We start from the raw sequence: 22,094 nt of genomic DNA on the forward strand, positions 1-22,094 counted from the left end.
AACTCACGAGTATGACCTAGGGAATACGTGTTGAATGCCCAAGAATCGAGGCGGAAACATGATCCCGAAAGTCGAAATGTGACGACAAGTCTATTGAGAATAGTCGAATCGCTTTGGGTAGTCGATGTCTAATAGCCGCAGACAATCTATCTCTCGATTTTATGTGTTTTGATTCTGAGCCTGCAACTGCCGACACTGACGATTCGTCGATTTTATGTGTTTTATGAGTAATTACCTGTTTATGTGTTTAAATTTTTGGAGGATTATTCGATTTTTGCTATCACTTCGATCAACACACACGACTCGCATTGCTCTTCTATCTCAATACGCTAACAAGTCGCTGCAAATCTAGACGACATTATGCTACGATATACGCTTATACTATACTCGACTAGCTATACGATTATACTATACTACTCGATGTGTTATACGCGATCGCTATACATGAACGACACGCGAACTTGAATGATAGGTTTCTGTATTCTTACTGCCTTTGTGATTAAATAGGAATGTGCTTCTGTGTTTATGTGTCTCTGTGCTCTACGTGCCCTATGTGCTTATGTGCTTCTGTGACTACGTGAATCTGTGATTATGTGCTTATGTGTTTATGCGATACGTGTTTCGACGTGTTCCTGAGCTTTAGTAAATAATAGACGTGTGAGGTGAGATTCGATTTTGATGTGTCTGAGACCTACGACGATGTCTGTTGCAGACCATGTCGTCATCCGGACACCGAACCCCACTTACCCGCCAAGAGAAGAGAGACAGACGTCTTGCTGGTATCATCGCCAAGCAAGTAGCAAAAGCTGTGAGCGACGTCTATGAAAACGTCAGCAAATCTTCTGAGGAGTCGAGAACTGAAGCTCCTAAAGACGCTACCAAGACTGTTTTCAGCTTTAAACAGTTCAAGGCATGCGGACCAAAGGAATTCACCAAAGAAGATGGCCTAACAGCTATGTTTCAAAGGTTCGATTCTATCGAAGTCACTCTGAGCCAAAGAGGCTGTCCAGAAAATCTCCGTACCCTAAACGCAACCGGCGTCTTCCAGTCCCGAGCTCTAGACTGGTGCACGGCCGAACGAAACAAACGCGGGAATGATGCAGCGTATGAGCTGACATGGAAGGAGCTGAAAGCCATCATGATGGACGAATTCTGCCCTCCCCATGAACGCCAAAAGCTGGAGGACGAGTTTTGGAACATTAAGCAGAAGGATGGAGATAACGCTGCCTTGACTGCTCGCTTTAAACAGCTCGGCATCATTTGTCCCGATCAAGTCAAGACGTCAGACATGGCCATCAAGAAGTACATTCGAGCTCTACCCGATTGTGTTGCCGATTTTGTTCACACCGCGAAGACCACATCGATCGAGGAAACTTACTTGCTTGCCGCCGAGATCAATGACAAGCGAGTAAAAGCTGGTTTCTGGGATAAGCCCTCCAAGTCTCTGCACCAAGCCACCACTGCATCGACCGCCGAAACCGCCACTACTCAACCTTCCAAGTCATCACGCCGCAAGAAGAAGCACAACAACAACAGCTCCAACAACAAGAACTGTGCTGTCACTACCACTGTTGCTCCTCTACAAGCTGTACCGGCTCAGCAGCAGTCTCATCATCGACCAGCACCAACTATTCAAGCGCCGCCAACAAAGCGTGCTTACACAGGTCCCCACCCGCTCTGCACGACATGCTCATATCATCATCCGGTGGGTCTTGCCTGTCGTTTCTACGCGCATTGCAATTTGTACGACCATTTTACTGCCAATTGTCGCTATGGTCCTCGACAAGCCCCAGTTCAAGCCACTGCTCATCAAGCTCTACTTCCAGCCCCGCAAGGCCAACCCGCAGCTCAGGCACCCGCGATCAATGCTCGAGTCTACTTTGCATGTGGTGACCCTAACCACTTTGCAAACATGTGCCCAAACAGGGTTGTGAAGCAAGAACCCCAGCAGCAGCAGCCCCAGCAGCAGCAACAAGCAGCACACGCCAGAACCTTCAACATCAATGCTCGCCAAGCCCAGGCTGACAACAACGTGGTTAATGGTACGTTCCTTGTGAATGGTATTTATGCATCGTGTTTGTTTGATACTGGAGCCGATAACTGCTTTGTGTCGTTTGAATTCGAGAAGCTCCTTAGTCGTAAGCGCTCTTATCTTCCCTCGTCATTCGAAGTTGAAGTCGCTACTGGAAGAACTGTCGCCGTTAACTCTGTTCTCCTTGATTGTACTCTCGAGCTCAACAATCACATCTTTCCAATCGACCTTATTCCGATGCAACTCGGAAGTTTCGACATCATAGTAGGCATGGACTTTCTACGCGAAAACCATGCTGAAGTTGTGTGCTTCGACAAAATGATTCGATTCTCGCTCACGAATGGTGATTTATTATGTGTGTACGGTGAAACTGCTTCGAAAGGTCTCAAGCTCATGTCGTGTGTCCAAGCTAGCAAGTATCTCCGCAAGGAATACAGAGCTTTCTTGGCTAACATCGTAGTAGCGGAGAAGGAAAAGAAAAGGAAGACAGAAATCAGAGACGTCCCAGTGGTCCGTGAATTTCCTCAGGTGTTCCCTGATGATCTTCCTGGATTACCGCCCAGTCGTGATATCGACTTCCGCATCGACCTCATTCCTGGAGCTAACCCCGTAGCCAAAGCCTCATATCGACTTGCGCCATCCGAAATGCGGGAACTCTCGAACCAACTCCAGGAGTTACTTGAAAAAGGCTTTATTCGCCCAAGCACCTCTCCTTGGGGCGCACCAGTCCTTTTCATCAAAAAGAAGGATGGGTCATTCAGGATGTGTATCGACTACTGGGAATTGAATAAGTTGACCATCAAGAACCGTTACCCCCTACCTCGCATCGACGATTTGTTTGATCAGCTACAAGGTGCTACGTGTCTCTCAAAAATCGATCTACGCTCAGGCTATCATCAATTGCGTATTCAGGAAGAAGATGTACCCAAAACCGCTTTTCGCACTCGTTACGGCCACTATGAATTCGTTGTTATGCCTTTTGGTTTAACCAACGCACCCGCGGTTTTCATGGATCTGATGAATTGTGTGTGTAAGCCGTATCTTGACCGTTTCATCATCGTATTCATCAACGATGTCTTGATCTATTCCAAATCGAAAGCCGAACACGCGCAACATCTACGTTTGGTTTGTCACACCCCCAAATTCCACCTGCGGAGTAACACCCGCTTGAGGGCGTGACTGACCAGGATCCAGCCACCAATTATACTAAGCATTGGTTATTAGTAAAATAATTGCTATCCAAAGTAGTTAGCAACATCGTAGTTAAGTTCGATAAATAGTTTGAACAAAAACAGCGGAAGCATAAACCGAAAGATAGTTCAAAGTTCAAGATAATTAAAACCCAACACACGGGTTTTGACGAACACTACACATTCCCAAGCAGCAGCTCCTCAGTCACTGGTTACCTGCAAAGCATGCAGTAGGGTGTCAACAATAATGCTGAGTGAGTTCACTAGTTGTCCAGTTTTAATTACCAAAAACTTGTTTCACCAGTTATTTTATCCGTTTATACATGCCATGGGGAGCTACCCCAAAAGTTAGCGACTAAACTGTTTTTCCAATACCGAACACTAGGTAACCGTTTGCGTTTCCGCAGGATGCCCCGATGTCAATGTTCTATCATCATTGACGGATGCCTGAGTACATTAGTTCACGACCGATCCCAAACCATGGCACGGTGTGAGGTTGGTAAAACCTAAATAGCGCTATCAACTAATAACCCGTTCGCCTGGCCCCGGCGACTAATCGGTATTATGTAGTAGGGACTTGAGTGATAGAGTTTCGTTTAGTGCCGTTAGTTGCAATCCGTATAAACAGTAATTAACCAAAGGTTCCCAATAACAAGGGAAGAAAAGTAAGTTGTATCCCTCATAGGGGATAGTGTTGTTTGTAGTTCCGTTTCCCAAACCACCGGGAACGCATGCTTTAGGTTGTGAACTCACCTTGGGTTGCTCGGTAGATTAAATATCCGGTCAATCACGTTGGTCACCACGTCCTAGCATGGTTACCAAATATAGGTCAAGTTGGGGTACAAGTAATCACGTATAGCGAACACGTATAGACACACTTAGAATGCATACCATCAAACAGTTGGGGTATTGGGCCTAAACAGTAACAGATACACAAGCAGTTCAGTTAACAAATAATCCAACAAGCTCCTTGGCCCAATAACAGCCCAGTCGAGACAAGGGTTCATGGTTTCGAGTCGCAACTAAGGATTGCGACTCGCAACCTTGGTTTCGGCTCATCATGCTTTGGTCCCGAGTCGCAACCAGGGATTTCCGACTCGCAACCTTTGTTTCGGTCCATCATGAGCTGCTTGCGAGTCGCAACCGGGAGATCTCGACAAATCATGCTGTGGTCTCGAGTCGCAACCAAGGGTCCCGACTCGCAACCATTGTTACGTGCACCTGAATCCTTCTAGAACCTGTCATGTGTACTATCCAATAGAATTGCAATATCATGCAGCCATGTACTATCCAGTAATATTCCACCAACATGTTTTCTTGTCTAACTAAGCACCAAAATGGATCAAACATGGAAATTTCAAATGTTCATAACATATTCATAGCATCTTCAAGTTGTTCCTCGTATAAACATCAAGTCATAATCATGCACAACAAATCAACACATTGAAATATGCCCATCTAATGGTTTCAAACCATCACCTAATAGCTCAAAAAAATCATTTCTACACTAATTCCGATTAACATGGTGCAAGCCGGTTTCACATGAACATCAAGAATCAATGATTTGTATCACATTTAGTCATAAGATATCATGAGCTCATTAGTACATATCCAAAATGAACACATGTTTGCCGATTATCCACATTACTCATATTTGATTCACACAAAACAACATCATCAAACATACAACTACACTAGTTAAATCATGTCATTTATGCTATCATTTAACAACAACAAACATCATAAAGACACTAACCGGTTGATGAGATTCAAGGGTGAGTATGAAACTTCTAACGGGTGTGTGTGCGTTGATCCGAGAGCTTCTAGTGGTCACCGGTTGATCCGAGAAGAAGGGGATGAGAGGAGGTGATCTTGGTTTACTAGGGTTTTAGGGTTTTAGTGAAGGAGAAAGGGTGAGAGTGAAATGAGGGAGAGTGTAAAGGATAGAGTGTGAGAGTTTGGGGCTATATATAGCCAAGGGTGCATCCTTAAAGGTTTCCGAAATGGGCTAAGGGGAGGTTGCGGCCCAACCGGCCCAACCGTTCACTGTTCACCCGAGACCGGGTGGTCTCGAGTTGAGTTTCGTGGTCTCGGCTCACATGTAATACGCATACATAAAAATATAACATACATACATACAACACACTTAGCACAAAGGTCACATAGCACAACAGAAATCACAACTTTCATTTTTATAACACATATATATATATACGCAAAGTTACATCAAAAGGTTTCCCAGGAAAATCCGAAGTGTCACATTATCCCCAAGTTTTAAGAACTTTCGTCCCGAAAGTTAAGGCAGTCGCTGTCAAGCTAGTGTAAGTGAGAACGTTTCAACGGGGTGTCACATCATCCCCCCGTTAGTTTGGAATTTCGTCCCGAAATCCGGTTGTAGCTTCAGTGCTGGGGTTTTCGTTTGGGAACAACTGGGGATACTTGTGCTTCATCTGGTCATCCCGCTCCCAGGTAAACTCTGGGCCACGTCGCGAGTTCCAACGGACTCGTACAAGAGGTATCTGGCTACGTTTGAGGATTTTGATCTCTCGATCCGTGATCTCAATCGGTTCCTCAGTAAAGTGTAGTTGTTCATCAATAGTTAGTTCCTTGAAAGGAATTACGAGCGTTTCATCTGATACACACTTCTTCAGATTAGATACATGAAATACGTTGTGTACCGCACTCAGTTCTTCAGGCAGGTTCAATCTATAGGCAACCTTACCGATTTTCTCGGTAATTTCGAATGGTCCGATATATCGCGGATTAAGCTTGCCCCGTTTACCAAAGCGAACCACACCCTTCCAGGGTGAGACTTTAAGTAGAACCCGGTCACCGACCTGGAATTCTAGTGGTTTCCTACGCTTATCAGCGTAACTCTTCTGACGGTCACGAGCTGCCGCCATGCGTTGTCTGATCTGGGCAATCTTTTCCGTTGTATCTACCACCATCTCTGGGCCCGTGATTTGACTATCACCGATTTCTGCCCAGCAAAGAGGTGACCGGCATTTACGACCGTACAATGCCTCAAAAGGTGCTGCCTGAATACTAGTGTGGTAGCTGTTGTTGTAGGAGAACTCTACTAGCGGTAGATGCTTCTCCCAATTCTTGCCAAAATCGATCACACATGCTCTAAGCATGTCTTCTAGGGTTTGGATGGTGCGTTCGGACTGTCCATCCGTTTGCGGGTGATAAGCGGTGCTCATGTCCAAACGTGAGCCAAAGGATTTGTGCATAGCTTGCCACAATTCCGAAGTAAAACGAGCGTCTCGGTCGGAAATAATTGAGGTTGGCACCCCGTGCCTCGAAACTACTTCCTTTAAGTAAATCTCCGCCAAGGTAGAAAACTTGTCTGTTTCCTTAATAGCCAGAAAGTGCGCGGACTTGGTCAATCGATCTACTATTACCCAAATGGTGTCATTCCCGCGTTGAGATCTAGGTAGCCCTGTAACAAAATCCATGGAAATTTGCTCCCATTTCCATTTCGGGATTTCTGGTTGTTGAAGTAGGCCTGCTGGCTTCTGGTATTCTGTCTTGACTCTTGCGCAAGTCAAACATTTGCCGACGTATGTTGCTATGTGGGCCTTCATGCCAGGCCACCAATATGTAGTCTTCAAGTCGTGGTACATCTTGTCTGAACCAGGATGTACTGAGTAGCGGGACTTGTGGGCTTCGTCCATCACGAGTTCACGTAAGTCTCCATAGAGAGGGACCCAAATGCGCCCTGTTACATAGTAAGCGCCGTCTTCCTTCTGTTCTAATCGCTGTCTCGATCCTCGCAGAGACTCAGCCCTGATGTTTTCCGGTTTTAATGCTTCAACTTGAGCATTTCGGATCTGGGTAGGGAGGTTAGACTGGATGGTAAGTTGTAATGCTCGCACGCGCTTTGGTATAGTGTCCTTTCGGCTGAGGGCGTCTGCCACGACATTGGCCTTGCCCGGATGGTACTTGATGGCGCATTCGTAGTCATTCAAGAGTTCGACCCAGCGGCGCTCTCGCATGTTCAATTCCTTTTGCCTAAAGATATGCTCGAGACTCCTGTGATCGGTGTAAATGGTGCACTTGGTACCGTACAGGTAATGTCTCCATATCTTAAGAGCAAAGATCACTGCTCCCAGTTCCAAATCATGCGTAGTGTAGTTTCTTTCATGCGTCTTGAGTTGTCGAGAGGCGTAGGCAATAACTTTCTCGCGTTGCATTAACACGCAACCGAGCCCATGGATAGACGCATCGCAGTAAACTACAAAGTCGTCAATGCCTTCAGGCAACGAGAGAATAGGAGCGCTACAGAGGTTATCCTTTAGCCTTTGAAAGGCCGACTCCTGAGCTTCATTCCACTTGTAAACAACGCCTTTCTGAGTGAGAGTCGTGAGGGGTTGTGCAATCTTTGAGAATCCTTTGATGAATCTGCGGTAGTATCCAGCCAATCCCAAGAATTGGCGAACTTCGGTTGGAGTCTTGGGTGTAGGCCAATTCTTTATCGAGTCGGTCTTAGCGGGGTCGACGTGAATTCCGTCCTTGTTGACCACATGCCCAAGGAAATGGACCTCTCGAAGCCAAAAGTCGCACTTCGAGAACTTGGCGTACAATTGCTCATTGCGTAAGAGTTCGAGGATAAGGCGTAGGTGTCGTTCATGCTCTTCTTGGCTTTTCGAGTAGATCAGAATGTCGTCGATAAACACAATCACGAATTTCTCGAGGTAAGGCTTGCACACTCGGTTCATGAGATCCATGAAAACCGCAGGTGCGTTAGTCATTCCAAAAGGCATAACGAGGAACTCGTAATGACCATAACGGGTTCTGAACGCAGTCTTAGAGATGTCTTCATTACGAACTCTCAGCTGATGATAGCCTGATCGCAGGTCAATCTTAGAATAGTAGCTCGATCCTTGCAACTGATCGAATAGGTCGTCGATGCGCGGGAGGGGGTAACGATTCTTGATGGTAACCTTGTTCAACTCACGATAGTCGATGCACATTCGGAACGTGCCATCCTTCTTCTTGACAAAGAGTACTGGTGCTCCCCAGGGTGATGAGCTAGGTCGGATAAATCCTTTGTCCAATAGTTCTTGTAGTTGCGTAGAGAGTTCCTTCAGTTCTGCAGGGGCTAGTCGATAAGGCGCACGAGCTATGGGTGCTGCTCCGGGAGCTAGCTCGATTTGGAATTCGACCTGATGGTGGGGAGGGAGTCCAGGTAGTTCCTCAGGAAATACCTCGGGATAGTCACGTACTACAGGAAAATCTTCAATCCTCTTTTCCTTTTCGTGGGTGTCGGTGACAAGTGCTAGGATAGCGGTGTGCCCTCTTTGTAAACACTTCTGGGCTTTTAAAAGCGAGATAATGCCTGTGACTTCTCCACCTTTGTTGCCTTGAACGATGAGGGGTTGGCCAGAACGGCGAGGAATACGAACCGCTTTCTCTTGACAGAGGATCTCCGCGCGATGTTTGGATAACCAATCCATACCGATGACGACGTCGAAGCTTCCAAGTTTGACGGGGAAAAGATCGATACTAAACGTTTGACCAGACAATTCTAACGTGCAGTCGTGGATCACGTGCGTGGCCTCGATGTTCCTACCATTGGCTATCTCGACGACGTGCTTAGAACTTAATAATGCAGGCGGGTGCTTAAGTTTCTTACTAATGCGAAGGGATACATAACTGGCATCGGCACCGGAATCAAATAACACAGAAACATAACGATCATCAAGTAGGAACTTACCCGCCACGACGTTGGGGTCGTTCCTTGCTTCTCCAGCTCCAATCACGAAAGCTCTTCCCCTTGCACCATTCCCAGCATTGTTGTTTTGCTCATTGTTCCCAGCTCCCTGATTGTTGTTGCGATTCTGATTCAGTTCAGGGCAATCCTTTCGCATGTGCCCTGTTGCCCCGCATTTAAAACAGGCTCGGTTGTTTCCCTGCTGCTGTTGCTGTTGAGGTTGTTGCTGATTCTGCCTTGCTGGGAACTGACTTCTACAATCCTTGGCTTCGTGCCCCATCTTGTGGCATCGCTGACACTGACCCTTGTTACATGCCCCATTGTGGTGCCTGTTACACTTGTTGCACTTAGGGTAGCTTCCCCGGTAGCCACCCTGTTGCTGAGTGCCTTTGTTGTTGTCAGTTTTCCTTTGCTGAGCTGGGGCCTGAGTAGGGTTAGCATCTTTGCCCTGATTTCCATCCCACTTTCGTTTGCCATCACTGGAAGTTCCTTCCGCAGCACTGATCCTTTTGGGCAACCTGCCCTCTTCCACAGCCTGGTTAGTGAGTTTGTGGGCAAGACGGACCACAGGCTGTATGGTAGTGAGGTTGGCTGAGGTTACATGGCTCCTGATTTCTGGGACTAAGCCTTTGATGTACAATTCGATCCTTCGGTACATGGGTCGGGACATGTTTGGGCAAAGAGCAGCATAGTCGTTGGACAGCTTGGTGTAGGTCTCAATCTCTGACCCAACCATCTTGAGTTCATAGTACTCGTCCTCGAGTTTGTGAATGTCATCCCTGTGACAGTACTCTTCCTTGATCATATCCTTGAAATCTTCCCATGCAGTAGCGTTAGCAGTCTCCAAACCAAGCATTTGAATTTGCGCCTTCCACCACGAAAGTGCGCTTCCCTCAAGAGTACCAGTAGCAAACTTCACCCAATTAGCAGGGGGACACTCGCAGACAACAAAAACAGCTTCGACCTTCTCGATCCAGTGCAGAAGACCTATGGCACCCTCAGTGCCACTGAACGGAAGAGGTTTGCAATCCATGAAGGTCTTGAAGGTACAAACACGTGGTTGCACAGGCGCATGCTGACCTGTTGTGGGAGCGATACGAATAGGTTTAGAGGTGAAAAGACGATGCGGCGGTAGGATCTAAACATCCTAAAACAACAAGCTTACCTCCTGGGTGAGCTGCGAAAGCTGCAGCCACCGTGTTGATCAGGTTAGTGAACTGAGCCTGAGTCATGTTGACGTTTCCTCGTCCGCGTCCACTCATTGTCTTCATAACCAGAAAACATAGTATGAGTGTGGTGTCGTAACATAGCGAGAATGAGATAGAAGAGGGGAGGCGTATCTATCTAATCAGGCAAACCAATATGTATAGTAAAGCAGAAAGCATAAGACAAGCAAGCAAGTAAATATGGGTCCGAGCTATGAGGTTAGACAAGTCAAGCCTTGCACTTGGAGTGTAGTGTCGTCACGAGTCACGGGTTATAGTCTGGTTTTTCTCAAAAAGATTTTCCCCTTTTTAAAACCAAGTTCACTATAACCAATGGCTCTGATACCAATCTGTCACACCCCCAAATTCCACCTGCGGAGTAACACCCGCTTGAGGGCGTGACTGACCAGGATCCAGCCACCAATTATACTAAGCATTGGTTATTAGTAAAATAATTGCTATCCAAAGTAGTTAGCAACATCGTAGTTAAGTTCGATAAATAGTTTGAACAAAAACAGCGGAAGCATAAACCGAAAGATAGTTCAAAGTTCAAGATAATTAAAACCCAACACACGGGTTTTGACGAACACTACACATTCCCAAGCAGCAGCTCCTCAGTCACTGGTTACCTGCAAAGCATGCAGTAGGGTGTCAACAATAATGCTGAGTGAGTTCACTAGTTGTCCAGTTTTAATTACCAAAAACTTGTTTCACCAGTTAATTTATCCGTTTATACATGCCATGGGGAGCTACCCCAAAAGTTAGCGACTAAACTGTTTTTCCAATACCGAACACTAGGTAACCGTTTGCGTTTCCGCAGGATGCCCCGATGTCAATGTTCTATCATCATTGACGGATGCCTGAGTACATTAGTTCACGACCGATCCCAAACCATGGCACGGTGTGAGGTTGGTAAAACCTAAATAGCGCTATCAACTAATAACCCGTTCGCCTGGCCCCGGCGACTAATCGGTATTATTTAGTAGGGACTTGAGTGATAGAGTTTCGTTTAGTGCCGTTAGTTGCAATCCGTATAAACAGTAATTAACCAAAGGTTCCCAATAACAAGGGAAGAAAAGTAAGTTGTATCCCTCATAGGGGATAGTGTTGTTTGTAGTTCCGTTTCCCAAACCACCGGGAACGCATGCTTTAGGTTGTGAACTCACCTTGGGTTGCTCGGTAGATTAAATATCCGGTCAATCACGTTGGTCACCACGTCCTAGCATGGTTACCAAATATAGGTCAAGTTGGGGTACAAGTAATCACGTATAGCGAACACGTATAGACACACTTAGAATGCATACCATCAAACAGTTGGGGTATTGGGCCTAAACAGTAACAGATACACAAGCAGTTCAGTTAACAAATAATCCAACAAGCTCCTTGGCCCAATAACAGCCCAGTCGAGACAAGGGTTCATGGTTTCGAGTCGCAACTAAGGATTGCGACTCGCAACCTTGGTTTCGGCTCATCATGCTTTGGTCCCGAGTCGCAACCAGGGATTTCCGACTCGCAACCTTTGTTTCGGTCCATCATGAGCTGCTTGCGAGTCGCAACCGGGAGATCTCGACAAATCATGTTGTGGTCTCGAGTCGCAACCAAGGGTCCCGACTCGCAACCATTGTTACGTGCACCTGAATCCTTCTAGAACCTGTCATGTGTACTATCCAATAGAATTGCAATATCATGCAGCCATGTACTATCCAGTAATATTCCACCAACATGTTTTCTTGTCTAACTAAGCACCAAAATGGATCAAACATGGAAATTTCAAATGTTCATAACATATTCATAGCATCTTCAAGTTGTTCCTCGTATAAACATCAAGTCATAATCATGCACAACAAATCAACACATTGAAATATGCCCATCTAATGGTTTCAAATCATTACCTAATAGCTCAAAAAAATCATTTCTACACTAATTCCGATTAACATGGTGCAAGCCGGTTTCACATGAACATCAAGAATCAATGATTTGTATCACATTTAGTCATAAGATATCATGAGCTCATTAGTACATATCCGAAATGAACACATGTTTGCCGATTATCCACATTACTCATATTTGATTCACACAAAACAACATCATCAAACATACAACTACACTAGTTAAATCATGTCATTTATGCTATCATTTAACAACAACAAACATCATAAAGACACTAACCGGTTGATGAGATTCAAGGGTGAGTATGAAACTTCTAACGGGTGTGTGTGCGTTGATCCGAGAGCTTCTAGTGGTCACCGGTTGATCCGAGAAGAAGGGGATGAGAAGAGGTGATCTTGGTTTACTAGGGTTTTAGGGTTTTAGTGAAGGAGAAAGGGTGAGAGTGAAATGAGGGAGAGTGTAAAGGATAGAGTGTGAGAGTTTGGGGCTATATATAGCCAAGGGTGCATCCTTAAAGGTTTCCGAAATGGGCTAAGGGGAGGTTGCGGCCCAACCGGCCCAACCGTTCACTGTTCACCCGAGACCGGGTGGTCTCGAGTTGAGTTTCGTGGTCTTGGCTCACATGTAATACGCATACATAAAAATATAACATACATACATACAACACACTTAGCACAAAGGTCACATAGCACAACAGAAATCACAACTTTCATTTTTATAACACATATATTTATACGCAAAGTTACATCAAAAGGTTTCCCGGGAAAATCCGAAGTGTCACATGGTTCTCGAGTTACTCCAGGGGAACCAACTCTATGCCAAGTTCTCCAAGTGCGAATTCTGGTTAGAAGAGGTTTAGTTTCCGGGTCACATCCTGAATAGCCAAGGTATCCATGTCGACCCTGCGAAGATTGAAGTAGTTAAGAGTTGGGTTACGCCAAAGAACCCGTCTGAAGTCCGTTCTTTTCTCGGATTAGCAGGCTATTATCGACGATTTATCGAAGGATTCTCAAAGATCGTTGTGCTGCTTACCGCTCTTACGCATTAAGACAGGTCTTTTGTTTGGGGAACCGAACAAGAGTCTGCTTTCCAAACCCTCAAGCATAAGCTTTGCAATGCTCCTGTTCTCTCATTGCCCGATGGGAACGACGAATTCATTGTCTACTGTGATGCTTCTAACCTTGGCCTTGGTTGTGTCCTCATGCAACGAGACAAGGTTATAGCTTACGCTTCTCGACAGCTCAAAATCCACGAGAAGAACTACACAACCCATGATCTCGAGCTAGGCACGGTTGTCTTTGCATTAAAGATATGGCGACACTATCTGTATGGTACCAAGTGTACGATATTCACCGATCACAGGAGTTTACAACACATCTTTAATCAGAAAGAACTCAATATGCGTCAACGCTGATGGGTAGAACTCCTCAACGATTACGACTATGAGATTCGTTATCACCCAGGCAAGGCAAATGTCATTGCCGATGCGCTCAGCAGACGGAGTTATTTGCTCAGTATTCGTAATACCCAAGCCCAACACGATCTCGAAACCCTCATCCGCGAAGCCCAACATGCTTGCTTTAATGAACACACCTTGAAGAAGGAGAGAATCTATCACGATGGAGCTCAGCTTGTAAGCAAATCAAATGGGATCTTCTATTTTCTGGACCGAATTTGGATCCTTAAGCGGACCGAATTACGAAAGATTTTAATGGATGAAGCCCACAAATCTCGGTATTCTATTCATCCCGGTGCCGATAAAATGTACCAGGATCTTCGTTACAAGTACTGGTGGCCGGGTATGAAAAGGGATATCGCTCTCTATGTCGGAAGATGCCTGACTTGTGCAAGGGTCAAGGCTGAACATCAAAGGCCCTCTAGCTTACTCGAACAACCGCCAATCCCTATATGGAAGTGGGAGAGTATAGCTATGGATTTCATAACCAAGCTTCCACCCACGTCATCAAGTCACGATAGCATTTGGGTTGTCGTTGATCGTTTGACCAAATCAGCCCACTTTTTGCCAATACGGGAAGACTACAAGGTAGAACGATTAGCCCGAATCTACACCGACGAGATCATTTGTAATCATGGTACGCCTCGTGACATCATCTCTGACCGTGATGCTCGGTTTACTTCGCGATTGTGGGAAACGTTTCAAGCAGCTCTCGGTACGTCGCTTAACCTAAGTACCACATTCCGTCCTCAAACCGACGGACAGGCTGAAAGAACGATCTGTACTCTTGAAGACATGCTCCGTGCGTGTGTCATAGACTTCGGTGGTAATTGGAACAAGTACCTACCGTTAGTCGAATTCTCGTACAATAACAATTATCATACCAGCATCCAAATGGCACCATTCGAGGCCCTATATGGAAGGAGATGTCGATCGCCTATTGTGTGGCACGAGATCGGTCACTCGCAATTAATCGGTCCTGAGCTATTGCAAGAAACGACAGACAAAGTCCTCCAGATTCGAGACAACTTGTTGAAAGCCCAGGATAGACAGAAAAGTTACGTCGATAGAAGACGCAAACCCCTTGAATTTGACGTTGGCGACTACGGACTCCTAAAGGTATCACCTTGGAAGGGTGTGGTCAGATTCGGCAAGAAAGGGAAACTAGCGCCTCGATATGTTTGACCTTTTAAGATTCTGGAAAGGATTGGAAAAGTCGCCTACAGACTCGAACTACTGGAGGAACTCAGTAACGTCCACCCGACTTTCCATGTGTCAAACCTCCGAAAGTGCCTAGCAGATCATGATTTTATTGTACCTCTCGACGACCTTCAAATAAACGAAACGCTACACTTCGTGGAGAATCCTGTCGAAATCATAGATCGCCAAACCAAGCAACTCAGGCGCTCGCGCATTCCTATTGTGAAAGTCCGATGGGAAGGCAAACGAGGCGCAGAGTTCACTTGGGAACTCGAAAGCGACATAAAGGCGAAGTACCCGCAGTTGTTCAAGTGAAAGTCTAGAGAGAGAAAGTTCTCAAACGTAATTCACGGAGATGTACAGCTTTCAGCCTAATTTCGGGACGAAATTCCCAAAACAAGGGGAGGCTGTAACACCCCATGTTGCCGAATGTCAAAGTCAAAGTCAAAGTCAAGATTGACTCCTTTGACCATAGTTAGTCTATTTTATGTTTGCGATTACGTTAGTTGTATTATGTGGAGTAAGTGTTATTAATCAAAGTAACCGAATGATCAATCGATGCGAAACGCTAAACGACTGTGAATAATAGGAAGTAACAATGCGATAAAGTCAATTAATCAATAATCGAGCTAATCTAATCATCATCGAACTCGAGATTCGAACTACGCAAATTTTGGTGCTAGTATACGTGTGTGTGTGCCTTATGTGTTACTTGTGCATGTTTACTTTATGTTATGTGTGGTAATCAATCGAAACTCGAAACTCAATCGAACTCAATCAAAATCGAATTATGATAATTGGTGGTGAGCGCGAGACATAGGTAATTGTATGTTAGATATAGTGGTTGGGATTAAAAGTAATTTGAATAGGAAACTCTATCGTATTCTCCTCAATCGAAATCGAAATATCAGAAATCGTCGCACTGAACGCTCAAATCAGGCAGCTGAACGATCAAGCTCTCAGCCGATCGAACGGCCCAACCGACCGGACTGTTGTCCGATCGGACAGGCTGTCCGATCGGGGTGCCTGACCGATCGGCCAGCCCTTTCCTCTTTTGGAAGCCTATAAATACCCCTGTCATTTTCATGCTTACCACTTTTGGAAAGCTCTGACCAACCAGCTCGTGCTCCCCCTTCTTTTCTCAGATTCCTTCCGATTCTGGTAAGATTTCATCCTAAATCTTGTACTTTCTTGATCTATACACACTCCTACACCTTTCTATCTTTAAAATCTTACTTTTTAACCGTGAAATCATCAAGATTCGAGTGTTCTAGGATGATGTCATCATGGTGTTCTTGAAGAACTTCATGTTTTGGCTTCAATCCACCAAGAATCACTTGGATCTAGCCGATTTCCACATAAACAAACAAGGATCTCCCATAGATCTAAACATTTACACAGTGTAAAGGATCGAAAGATGGGTTTTCCAACTTTCTTTCAACTCTTTTACACTCAATGCCTTCATACCGATAGGAACGGAGCTTGTGCCAACTTGCTAATCATTTCGGTGGTTGCACGACTCAAGATCCGGATTCCATCCACGAGGTTCACCGACTTCGGGTTAAACGTTAAACTCCGTTCTTAACAGTTCACCAGCCGGATTTGGGTGATTCCTGTCCGAGCAGGAGAAACAAGTAAGAACGAGGGTTCTATGTTTCAACTCATTGTCAAAGTACCTCGATATAACGTCAAACAATCAAAACAGCCAAGTATTAGACGAACAGGCCGACCAAGTCAGGAAGCTGACCGATCGGGCTGGCTGTCCGAACGGACAGCCCAGCCGATCGGATAAGCCAGCCGATCGACCAGGCCAACCGATCGGCTAGCACATGGCCCCACACTTTAACAATTTCATGAAGCCTAGTATTGAACGAAATGCTACTCGATCGGACTACGGTCTGATTTGAATTACTCTTTGGATCATGAGATACTATGCTTCAACACTTAATCGATTTGCAACTTGTTTAACACGTTGGAGTGCCACCCGATCGGTCGAGCCATCCGACCAGGTGACACCCTGATAAGAACTTGTTGTTGAAGTACCTAACCGATCGGTTAAGTCGACCGATCGAACGGTCCGTTCGATCGATCGACCTGAAAGGTAAGGATACTTCAATGTTTTCAAATACTACAACGAAAACCTCAAAAGGTCAAACCATCATACACAAACACATCCTTCTCAAAGGAAGAAACAATCCACTCGAACAGTCCATCCGATCGGCCTACTGACCGACCGGACAGACTGTCCGAACGGACTGGTTAACCGAACGATCAAGCCATCCGATCGGACCTACCGTCCGATCGACCAGGCTGTCCGACCCTCCAATACTTGTCTACGTTTTACGCGTTGCTTATCGTTATGCTATCGAACTATTCAGGCAAACCCTACTCTCAAGTGCTCCCTTCAATCCATCAATCACTGTGAGTATACTCGAACCCTTTTTGCTTTCACACGTTTGGGTGTTACATACGTTACTTATTCTAAATCACAATCGAACACACTACTCAATTATTTCAAGCGCTAACCGTTACCGCATGTATTACGTGACTAAATGAATGCTTGTTGTTATGTTTACACGTGGAATGCTGTCTACCTGCCTTAACGACGATAGTACTATAGTTTGGACTCAGCACCCGCTCACACGGGGGTTGTTAAGGACAATTACTTGCATGGATTACGGTGGTAATCATGTATTGCGAACTGCCTCGGGCAGTCAACCCGCAGTCATTGGTATCGATAGATCCATGTCGATAATTAACATGCTTCGTTTTCCTCTGTGTACCTGCTAGTTATGCGTAAACTATTTCGAACTCTATATGCTATTATCAAACTTGTATGCTCACCTTTACATTTTATGTATTGACTTTATTTTAACGTATGTGACAGGCAATTAGAATGCTTATCTGCTAAGAAGGCGAGCTTAGGATAAGCGTCTAGAGCATAGTTGTCTGTAGATCTAGCAGATCGAGTCTCTAGAAGCATTTGAACAATTTTTATATTTAAAATCTGAGTTGTCGGAACAGAATATTTGACTTGATGTTATCTGTAATAATTTGTTTGCTATTTAGGGTACGGTATGGGACGTATTATATAAATTGAATAATAATAATAATTGTTATGGAAACTTCTGGACAATCTGTTTCGTTCAGTGCCATGCCCCGATGATTCGTCATCGGTTGGGGTGTGACAATATGTTTCAATATAGAGGATACATCAAAGAAGGATGGGAGCAAGGGCAAGAGACTTAATCTTAGAGATGAAGACCTTGAGTGAGTTCTTTTTATTAAGTAGTTGCATGTTGACGTTTAAAGCATTACAAGGTTGCTTCATGTTATTATGTTTTATGTTAATATCTTAGAGGCAAAAAGTGTCTGGTTACTTTGTGGGATGGTTTTGCTATTGACATGTTTGCTTACATTAATGATAAGAAATAAGAGAAATATGTTGTTATCCTTTGTCATTTTGGTATGGTCAACCTTTACAAAGGTACAATTTAAACTTAATTAGTTTAATTTTTTTTTATTTAGTAATTTATATTTATATTTATATTTATATTTATTTATATGTTTTAAATTTGACACTGTTTATATTGATGTACATTTGGTTTTATTTTTAAATTCAGGCAAGTGTGGAGTTGCAAACGGGTTTGAGCTTAGCAGACTTTTTATCGACACTGACATTGAAGAGATATCCTCTTTTAGGAAGAGGTATAGTTAGTAATATGCATATAAACATTAAACAATATTATTTTGTACCTACATTTACTTTTTACGTTTTAATTTGGTCACATGAATCTGTATAATGTATTATTTACAAGAAGTTATGTAGGATCGTTCGTTGACCTGTTTGAGTCGTTTAGAGAAGTTCGTATCCGAATTAAGAGGCGGAAACTAATAATTCGGTGCTATTGAAGCTGTTTTCACTTTAATATTGCTGTTGTATTGATTTTCAACTCAATTACAAGGTTTGACAGCACTTCGGCAGCACTTCGTGGCTCAACCGGAAGAATACACCATCCACTATGTGTTGTGGATCGCTCCCCTATTTATAAATAATCTAGACCGCTCATACGACATGTCCATATGAGCGACCCTACACAGTGACATATAAGCGACCCACCTAGTGTACATATAAGCGATCCAGACTATTTCTTGTCACATAGGCGATCCTAGACTAGGTACATATAAGCGATCTATATACACAACACTAATTCTAGGATTCCGTGCCATGTCTGATCTCCTTAATCTTCAAGACTTGATGGAAGACGTAGTCAGCAGACGTAAGTGCACCAACAGACTCCCCCTCGGATGTTGACGGAGTCTTCATAGATCTTTCCAATCTGTCTTCGCACATGTCTATCTACAATCTTCATCAGTCGACAATCTGCCTCTGAAATATCTGTCGTTCTAAGAATCCTCGTTCTCTATCTTCATCATCAACAAACTTTTCTCTCTTGAATGTTGACATGGTGTCTTCAGACTCCCCCTCTCATATAGCTGGGATCGTAGTTTGGAATTCAATTTTTCACTGATTCTGAGATCGCAAACAGGCTCCCATCAGGTTCTAGATCGAAACCTGGCACTTTAACACCTGTACCTGCACAATCTCTACCTAACCATAAGTTTCTACAAAGATTAAAAACTTCTCAACAATTTAGAAACTATATTGAACCAAAACAATAATGATTTTGCATTCAAGAATTTATAACTGGTTCTTATCAAAACAACTTTACTATCTACACACAAACACTCCCCAAACCAGTTCTTCAAGTTTAGCACTTTGAATTTCAAAAATCAGCATCTCAACACCAGTTGTCGAAAATCTTTTTGATTTTTCAAAGTTTATGCTAAAACACACTAAAAATCTTTTTGGGATTTTCTGAATGAAAGTAACTGCAGAAAATGAAATATTTACAGACAATATTTTTGTGAGCTCGTGCAAGAGGATCATATCAGTTTTTGAGACATATCACCAACACCATTAAGCTTTAAACATTCTCAGTTCTAAACAATTTATCTAGATTGTCAGTATGTTTGTCCACTTAAATTTTCACACAGATTTCAACTGATTCGAGATACGATATTAATGTTTTAAAGACTTAAACTTAATTGTGTATCACTTCACTTGAATATACTCCCGTATCCAGATCCCAAATATTCAGTCTTACAGGTGAGTATACCACAGATGATATCTGTAAAGGGGTAAATGCGAAACCGTGAGAGCACAGGTCAGAACTTCCGTTCAGCAGAGAGATGACGGCTCGACTTTTGGTGGGTCCCCTTTAGAGGATCTTTTGTTGCAACAGCAAAGATTACCAATTTTATTGTTTAATCAGTTTGCTGAGGGCAGCGCTTATGTTTCAAAGCTTTTTGCAGAAAGTATTATTCGGGGACTAGGTCAGTATTTCCATACAGCAGAAGTCCCGGAATAATACCCCAGATATCACTGAACATAAAGACCTAGTATCTCAGAATACGGGACCTTTCAAACAAGATTTCGGGGGTTACCCATATATTCAAGAATAGTTACCCACGAATTAAGCAAGTTTGATTTAGGTTTATATCTCGTTTCAATCAACTAAATGTGCAAAAATCTACTGACACATCCACAGTAAGATTGTTTATCACATTTTGACTTTACAATTCTTTAGCGTGTCGTGATAGTCCACTGATGTACTATCATTTCCTCTTTTATGCAACAAAAACTCATTTTTCAAATTTATCATGTTTTTGTCTTTTTCAAATTTTCTGATGTTTTTGGATTTTCTAAAAATTCTTACTCCCCCTAAAATTCAAATACATCTAAATGAAAATTGAAAACAAACTGTATAGAACATGACAACTTGATGAGAATCACTTCAATTCTCCATCCACTTGGCTTAAACAATCAGAACTCCCCCTCACAACAAACTATTTTCCCATAATGATTTCAAAACACTTAAGTTTGTTTTAATCAGAATGGTTTTTTCGGAAAATAAGTTTCGTTGTTTTTACCTTTTGTAAAATGGGGTTCAAATCATCACTTTGTTTACCAAATTCTTGAATGATAATTAAATCAAGTCCAATTTAATGACCCTGATTTAACCATTTGAAAGATCAACTGGTTCTCGTTCTGAACCATTTATAACATCCACCAACATACAACCACTTGTAGATTTAGCAATTAAGCTTATCAAACCTGTTTTTCAACCAATTACCATTTTTTGGTTGAATTTTCAAAGTGCCGATTCCTACTCCTCGCTTACAAACCTGGGAGTTCCGGCAAGTCCTGCAACTTCACAAATAGATTTAGCAAGATGCCGATTCATGATCCACAATACCATCTTGGGATCTCCGGCAAGTCAGGTTTTCATTCTTGAAAAAATATATCCACCCAAGCCTGACCTTCCTTGGGTGTAACCTCATCGTTTTCATTGTTTCTTTCAACTGACCTGTAAACCCATCCTTTGGAAGCATAAAAATCCTGAATGCTTTGGGCCTTACCACTGACCATTTTTCCAAAGATGCGTTTTACATTTCCATTGAAAGTTTTTTCAACATCAATTTTCTTCTTGTCAGAATAAAACTGATTTAATATTTCAACTTTTCCAATTTTAGATTTGTAATTTTTAGCATTGAGTGGCGGAAAATTCACATCGTCCACTTTCTGAACTTTCTTTTCAATCTTTTTCTCAATACATGGCTCCTCTGATTTTATGGAATCAGATTCATCACCAGACTTGTTACCTGAACCTTTTACAGCCCATTTCTGATTTGTGGCATTGTCTATTCTTTTGGAAGCACTCTTTGAACATTCTCCTTTTTCATAAGTTGAATTCTCAAAGCCTGTGAACTTCCGGGTTGACAGTTCAGTCTTCTCAACAACTTTTTCTTTCATTTTTCTTGAGACTTCTTGTTTTGGTCGAAATGTCTTTGGACAATCTTACGCAACATGACCCACAGCTTTACACTGAAAACAAGATCTCTTTTCAACCTTCTTCGGGTCTTCCTTCTTCTTCATGCCCTCTTGCTTCTTAGCAAGGAATTCTTGATTCGTTTGATTTCTGAATGAATTTTCTTTTTCAGCTTCAGTTGTTTTTCCTGCAACAAACATTGTTTTTGGTTTATAAACTTTTTCATTTTTATAGTTTTTCTGTGGAACAAAACCAAGACCTTTCTTTTTGTAATTACGATCATGGTTTGGTTTCTTTTGGAAACTATAACCACAATTGTAACCCATTTTCTTGTTGATTCTTTGTTGGTCTCTTGAAGTGTATTGTTTAGGTTTTCCATTAAGATTGAAATCTTTTATTTCAGAAATATTAATTTCTGTGATTTTGAAAACCTTTTGAATCATTTCAATTCTAACACTTCTTATTGGAAAACTTTCATCTGAATATAATTTGTCAGAACCTTTCAAAGTATA

The sequence above is a fragment of the Helianthus annuus genome, chromosome 1 (assembly GCF_002127325.2).
Source record: "Helianthus annuus cultivar XRQ/B chromosome 1, HanXRQr2.0-SUNRISE, whole genome shotgun sequence".
Lineage (NCBI taxonomy): Eukaryota > Viridiplantae > Streptophyta > Magnoliopsida > Asterales > Asteraceae > Helianthus > Helianthus annuus.